The 8097-nt window shown below is 33.7% G+C and overlaps 1 long non-coding RNA gene across 3 annotated transcripts; it reads left to right on the forward strand.

Moving 5' to 3' along the window:
• Positions 1-3062: 3062 nt before the first annotated feature.
• LOC145626595 (uncharacterized) lies at positions 3063-7618 on the forward strand. 3 transcript variants are annotated; one of them, XR_014111035.1, is made up of 6 exons: positions 3063-3489; positions 5431-5537; positions 5951-6112; positions 6588-6701; positions 7167-7227; positions 7308-7618. It is a non-coding gene; the product is annotated as an uncharacterized LOC145626595 (long non-coding RNA). The 3 variants fall into 3 exon arrangements; XR_014111034.1 differs by having other exon boundaries at positions 3065-3489; positions 7167-7618; XR_014111033.1 differs by having other exon boundaries at positions 3068-3489; positions 6588-7618.
• The last annotated feature ends 479 nt before the right edge of the window (positions 7619-8097 follow it).

Consider the following 8097-nt stretch of genomic DNA (forward strand, 5'->3'; position numbering starts at 1 on the left):
TTTATTTCTTTTCTTTTCTTTTCTCTCTGTTTTTGAAAACTTTATTTTAAGAAAACAGCCAATCCAGTTTGGTTGGTCCATGATATGGGTCCAATAGTGGTGTAGTTGGATGGGGTTTGCAAAGACCTTTCCAACGATATATTATAAGCCCAATTCCGATGAATATTGAGGAATTTATGGCCAATTTACTAAACTGGGCCCGGTTTGAATTTTAAGTACGGCCCAATGATCTAGGGGAGGGCCTAATATGATTTATCATTCCTAATGCAATCAGGAATGGTTTTGGTCTTCTAGAACATTCTAGAAGGTTTTATCATTCTTAATTTAATTAGGACTCTTCAGAGTTTTAATTAGATCAAATAGCATTTTCGACTGAAATTATATTATTTTATCTTCCAGTACGGGAAATTTATCAGATTTTCGAAAACGCATTGAATTCCAATTTGGCGTCCAACCCCAGGCCTTGGCGCCTGGAATCAGGGTTGGCACCAGATGCCAGCATTGGCGCTTGGCGCTAGCCACTGGTCCTGGCACCAATGAGCCAGGGCTGGTGCCAAGTTAGTTTTACGATCTTCAGACTCTGTTTTGATAAATTATCTTTTTTTGGATGATTTTCTCTATAAATATCGTATCGAAAACTCCGTTTTCAATCATCAAGAGTCACCAATTCTCTTTATTCTTAAGTTTTCATCAACAAGCATCAATTATCATCTACACCGATCGTTCACCAATTCTTTTCATTCTCAAGCTTTCATTAATTCTTTAGTATTCTTTTCTAAACTTTGTTTTCAACATACAAAATTCCGCATTCGCAAGATCTAGAAACACCTAGCCATATTCGAAGTTGCCTTCGCCCTAGACGTGAAAGGTTTTAATTTCTGAGGGTTTGGTCCCAAATCTCTCTTTCAATTATTTAATTTAATTGTTTGATTATTATTTTCCTTGAAGTTACTAACGCGTGTATTTTGTTATTAGAAAGAGGTACGAGGCATCCAAGTAAGTACTTTAATGGTTTAATTGATATTATGATGTAGAAATCATGCTTAGATTGTTATTTTAATTCCTAGTATCATGTCTAGGGTATCTTTAATATTAAGTATGATTAAAAGTACGATGCTTTTTATTCTCTTCCTAATATTTATGATTGTTAGTATCATGTTAGGGCTAAAGCTTTGATTTTTATTGCTTAGTGACATGCTAGGGTTTGTTATTAATCTTGTTAGTATCATGCCTAGGATCTTGCTATTATTATGCTTTAACATGATTTATGATTATTAATTATGATTATTTTTATGATTCATGATTATGGTTATGAATATTATTATTATTATTATTATAATAATCTTATTATGATGATTATTATTATGTTGCTTGATATATATTATTGTTATTGCTTGATCACGCCTTTTATGCATGTTTAAAGGGAATTTGTATTTGCAATCACGCTTAATAAGATAATTAATAATCTTTTTAGGGTTAATTGTGATTATAATTCAAGTGATCGCCAATAATAGATTTATTTGTGCATTAAAATTCAACCAACATAGATTAAACAGGTTTAGGGTTAATCCTATTGGTTGTATGTTAGTCAGAAAGCGCACATGAATACGAGCAGAATAAAGTAGAGGCCTATTATTAGGGCAGGTTCAATCTCTTTTAGGTTGGATTTGTACCATCATCCCCGAACCCTTATTTGGTTCATGACCTTATGGAGTTGACGATCTCTTGGATCGTTAAGGGGTGTAACCTTCACCTCGTGAACGGTTTACAAGTTCCTTAAAAAACTTGTTGGCGACTCTTTTGCTCTATCTTCTTCCCTTTTGGACGCCACCGTACTTTAGTGTATGATCACAGTGGGGTTCAAGCTAGTGGGATTTTTAAAGGCTTGAAATTATTCCCTACACTTACTTTACAATAATATTTCTTTTCTATTTGGCAAGTATATTCATTTTTACACATTCAACAAAGATTTATTTATTTATTTTATGACGGAAAAAAAGTCATATAATACGATAATAATGTAATCTTGCCTATAACTTTGTAATGTAATCCATAGTTATTTTTATTAGTTGTGCATGCATTTCTTCCTCCGTTTTATGTTGTTGGCTGCTTGTTTCTTTTTCTCAAGACTGGTTGGCTTGAGCACTCTGCACCTGTATCAGTTGAGTTCATCCCAATCATCTGATCAATCATGTTGACTGCAGTGTCAGTCTGACTTGCTTCTTGCCTTGTATTCCTCTTAGCCTTTCTGGTAGTGTTAGAAGTGGTGGTTGTCTTCCCTTATTGCTGTAGCACTTCCTTCTTAGTTGGACCACCTTTGCAAGTAGTTAAATAATGCCCAAATTGTTTGCAGTTTGACCATTGCATAGTAGCAGACCTCTTCCCTTTTCTCTTCTCCCCTTCTTCTCTTCTCCTATTTCTAGAAAGTCTTCCAACACTTCTTTTCATTGGAGGAGGGAGTAACTTAGGAACATCCATCTCAGGCCACTGACCCAGAATCAGGGATAGGCAACATGTTGCCATTTTAAGCTAACTTATGAGTACCACTCCCTGAAAAAATCAATTGGATCCTTCCCAGTATCAATGATAACCCTTATTCCATGCCTACATGGAATACCACTTACTTGCCACCTACCACACACACATGACCAGCTATTCAGTGACATAGAGAACATACTACTCCCATCAGACACTTCATACTCACCCTTACTAGAAGGATATGCATGACATTTTCTAAACTCTTTTGTGAGCACCCTAACCCTCTCCCTAATGTTAGGATATATACCTTCCTCCACCCACCGGTTAGCAAGTTGTTGCCTTGTAGCATGCCTAACCATAGCAGTTCTTCTAACTCCTGTGATGATAAAAGTAGGAAAAGTTAGCAATGCTTGATGTGTATAAAGTTGTTGGAACTAAGAAAATGCATTACCTTCAAGTACACTACTACAATTTCCGTATTTTATGGACGCTTTTACCTCGACGTTGTGGTACTAGCGCCAACGTACGAATTTATATTCCGCTTATTGTCGACGCTTTTCCAAGTCGAAGTAATCTATGGACACTAAAAAGCGTCGACAAATTCACATGACCCGCACGTGTCCCTAGAGTTAAACCGCCTAGGTCAGATCATCTGAGTTTCTAACTTGCTACGCCTCATCTATCTATTTGTTCTCCACTCAAATTCATTCCAAAATCTAAAATAATCCCCGATTAATTTATCACTCAGTTTAAATTCGTTCTGGAAATTGTGGAAATTTTGTTCATCAACTTGTCGATTTCATCGATTAATATAGGTAAAGTTTCTTGCTTTTCCTTAATCTCTGGTTTGAATTCATCTAGGGTATAGTATAATGTTCGAATTTCTCATGAATTTTCTTTAATCTCTGGTTTAAATCGATTGGAAAATCTTTGGCCTTTTACGGTTTTGAATTTAAAGAAAACAAGCATCGCCATACCGATACTTAAAAGAATTCATTGACGGCGCATCAGGTAATTTTCTGCACTTAATTAGATACATAAATGTTTTTCAGTTCATAATTCGTGCTTTTAATTTCCAAATTCGTGCTTTTAAGTTCCACAAATTTTCCTTTTTCTTAAAAAAAATGGGTCCTTTGTTTGTTTTATGGCGATTTATATGGCTTGTTTGTTTGGATTTTCTGAATTTTCTCAGCCTAAGGTAAAGGTTTTTTCATTAATTGTTTAGTTTAGCTTAATTTTCCCTTTTAATTTTGCCTAATTTTAATCTGCTTCGCTATAACCTAGGCAACCTATTTAACGAATGTTTTGGGTTTTTCCAATTTCTCATTATTATATGCTTATTCTACCATTTTTGAATATGTATAGCTTAATTATGTTGAATTTCGTGGCTGAATGCATTATGTTGATTCTTGATTAATGATAAAAAATAAGACGGTGTATTTTGCATGTTAACTGTTAATTTTACAGGATTTTCCATGAGATTTCTAGTGCACATCACATTTGTCTGTAATGATTGAAATTTAATATGAAGTTATGCTGAACAAAAAATTCCAGCTGTAATAAGATAGTTTTCACTTGGTTACTCACAATGTAGAATTAGAATTTTGGAAACTTTTGTTGGTGAAATAATAGGTGACTATATGGATCTGTTGGTAGGATGGTATAGATCTGCCTGCCATTCCAGACCAACAATATACTTTGTTATATTGCAAACATTATTGTCTTGGAAAGTTTAACTTTGATCTTATTATAACATCGTTTCTTGCTGTTAGAGTACATGTCTGTTAGGAATTTAGTCAGGTGTTCTGTTGTGCTCACTTATGCTATGTTGTGCTCAATTATGCTATGTTAAGCTCACTTATGCTAGAAGGCAGCTAAGAGTATTGGGAGAGCTCATCTCTCATAGAGTGGGAGTTATCTTGTATTGAATCAATCACTTTGATCTATTAATACATCTATCTCTTCGTCTAAACTGCTAGTTTGAATTTTGGTAGAATAATCTCCAATAGGTGTATGAAATTCTACTTTTCTAGTCCAGTGTATGCTACTTCTAGTGCTATTATAAATGATTTGGATATGTTTTATAAGCATTGCACTTCATCCAGGTGCCTAATTTATTGACAGTGAAACTGCTCCTATATATGGAAAGCAAAAAAAATAAATTATTTCTTTCATTCCGAGTAGTTGAAAGTATGGGCAGAACTACTCTTTGGGATAGTGAAACACCAAGAAATTTGTATTCTGGTGAAACATCAAAGCATTTGGGAAGTTGGGTTCCATTTTCTTCTACCCCTTTTCTACTAGGATGTTTTGTGGTGAAACATCTATAATTTGTTTAATATGTAATAATTTAGAAGAGCTTACCTTTAATGTGGTCGTTAGCTCTTTAATTATCTTTCCAATGTGATTCCTTTTATCGGTCGTTGGATTTGCTCTGGTGAATGGCCAGAGACAGATTATTTCCATGTTAATGTCAAGGTACTAAAGTTTGTTGCCACCAGAAGCTGTAGAGATCTTCTTGAACTCTGTTGGATTAGATATATATTACCAATCATTTATCTCAATCAAGATTAAGATTGTGTCTGTATTGGTAGAGTTCTTCTTGAACTCTATTGGACTATCATATCACCAAGCATTCAACTCAATAATGATTGCGATTTAGGATTAAGATTGTTTTTTTTATAGTATTATTTTACTATTGACGACAACAAGGGTATGATGGATTTTCTTTCTTTTATGCCTTCACTTTCTTGCATGACCTGTGTGGTGAGGATTGTAAGAGACTTAAAGAAATTTTTTTTTGGATGGCATTCATTACTATATGTGAATTTATCTACACTTGTTTTATTTGCCTTTTCTTTACATGATATTGTGTCGTCTCCTATTTCATACCTCTCTGATATCATGTTAATTTATGAATTCCGAGTATTAATTCATACTTCTACTTCTCAGCTTGTCAAAGATTGGACGAAACAACTTACTCGACTAAGAGGGTATACTGATCAAATGATTGAGGATGGTAATGCATTGATACTCACTTTTGGATCTTGCCGTCGGGGGTAAGAAATCAAAGATTTTATGCTTTGGTGAAACCATTTTTAGATTGCTGCTATTGATTAATATCTGTCTGGTGAATCTGCATTTGAGGAGATTGATTATGCATTGTTGATTAATTAAAACTCAAGTTATAGATTCTTGAAGTAATCTTTGTTTGTTTTTTCTGATACTTCTTTTCAGAGATTTTTGATGTCGTTTATTGCGATAACTGATGGTTTCATAGTTTTTTTAACGTGTCTTGTTTTGGTTTGCTATGATGATTTATGGTATCAGTTTCATGTTGTGATTTATTAATGTATGCTTTCAGAAAGGAGTTATTTTTGTATGACTTATTCAATTTGTGCGATTTGTTGAATTTCATTGAATTTGCTCCGGGTTTTAGCTTCTTATTGTTTTTCTACCTTGTGCTCAATAGGAGGATTTCTTTTGCATTTTCCATGATATTCTGGCACAATTGGTGGAAGTGAGCGAGCTTCAACCAATTCCTGATGCGCATGTACCAGTGATGAAATTTAAGTTTGATGGGATCTCTATTGATCTTCTTTATGCTAGTGTTTCCGTCTTGGTTGTTCCTGAAGTAAGTAGTACTTTGATTTTTTCACACTTTAATTGGTTTAATTTTCTTTTACATGGCTCTTATTGTGAAGTATATTTTTTCTATCCTTTTTAGTTGTCCTCATGCTTTTGCTTAAGGAGTTAAAAATGATGAGGTAGTGCTTGTTTTGATGCCATCCCCCTTATTTTGTAGTCAGCACTATTGAAGTTTGTAGCATGTAATTGCATAATATCTTGCGGGACTGCATTTTTTTTTTTGGCAAAGGGCAGTAGCAATGTCTCTTTTGGGGTAGTTAGTTACAGTATCCTATTCCAATACTAGTTGCATCTTCTTTCTTCTAGTAACATTTGATCTCCTATTGTGTACTTAGAGGATCTATTATATATATTGCTGGATAATTGTACATTGGTAGTATTGTGATTGTTTTCTTTTCCTGTAAGTTATAATTATTAATAGTGTGACTCCAACATGATAATTAAAATGAGCATTGTTGCAGGACTTGGATATTTCCGATGTTTCGGTTCTATACAATGTTGACGAAGCTACTGTTTGAAGTTTAAATGGATGTAAGGTTGGAGATCAAATTTTTAAGTTAGTTCCTAACATCAAGGTACACATGAAAACTTGGTTTCTTTAGCCTTGCAATGCTTTATATTCCTTCATTTTTTTTAGTTATTAATGGTTTTTTGTTGTATTTTAGATTTTGTATTTTTAGTACAGTATGATTATAGTCTTGGTCCACTAGCAGCTTTTATTTGCTGTTGCTTTGATCCTTGAATGATTATAAATTATAAACTATCTTCATGTTTATTATACAAATATTGGCCTTTTGCTGCTCTGTCCTCTTTCACTGTGTCGATTTCTGCAATTATGCTTATGCGTGCTTCCTTGATTATTTTAAGTTTTAAATTTTCTTGGTCTTTTATGTCTTGAGCTTATTATGTTTCTTTTCTGAGCTTCTTACTTGTCACTCTTGTGTTTTATGTTGCGAAGACAAATGGAATAAATGGTGTAAATTTGAAGGCCATCATAAAATTACTGGCTTCTCAGCTTATTAGTTTTTAACGCTATGTAGGGATTTGGAGGCTTTGGCTACAAAATGTGAACTTAGGGAGGAAGAGAGATGGCTCCCTAGTGTTAGTAGTTTTGATCTAATATTTTATTTAGATTCACTTGTTGATGTATTGATCGATGCATATGCTTTAATGTGTTGCAGGGTCAAAAGATTATGTAGACATCCATGTATGAATACCGAGAAACGGTAGAAAAAGGCTGACAACTAATATGCAATATTTCAAGGACGAAAGAAAGATATATTTAAGCTCTTTAAAGATTTCAATTAGTGATTCGGAATTTGTTCCACTACAACTAGTCACGAACGAATTCTAAGTTTCAATTATAATTGTTGTAATAGAAACTCAGTACTATGAGATTTGTATATATGCTATACTATATTTATGTATGCAATATAAAAATTTTGGTATAATTTTGTTGTACTTCTTAATTTTTTTTGGTAATATATATTAGTATACTAGAAATCATTGTCAGTGAATGAAATATTTTATTTTATTATTTTTGATATTTTTTACAAAGAATATGGACAAGATAAAGCGTCCCTAAATTAGAAAATGTGACAGGAAAAAGCGTCGCCAAAATGTTAGATAACAAATGTATGAAAATCTGGACATAGAAAAGCGTCACCAATCCTAAAATTCTTGACTACAAAAAGCGTCGCCAAAGTTAAGAAAGTGCGCCAACTGTTGCGAGTTGCGACGCTTTGTATAAAAATTTAGACACAATAAAGCGTCGAGATTCGCGACACTTTTTGATGTCCAACAAAATTGAAAAAATTTTGCGACGCTTTTTAGTGTCGAAAAGAAGGCTAAAAAGCGTCTAAAAAGCACGCCTTTTGTAGTAGTGGTAATGTTGTTGTTAAAGAATGCATCAGCAGATAGTGTGATATGTGGGGGAGAGTGAGGAGAAATTTCTTCAAGCATCCTTGGTAA

The sequence above is a fragment of the Chenopodium album genome, chromosome 4, assembly GCF_948465745.1.
Source record: "Chenopodium album chromosome 4, dcCheAlbu1.1, whole genome shotgun sequence".
Classification (NCBI taxonomy): Eukaryota; Viridiplantae; Streptophyta; class Magnoliopsida; order Caryophyllales; family Amaranthaceae; genus Chenopodium; species Chenopodium album.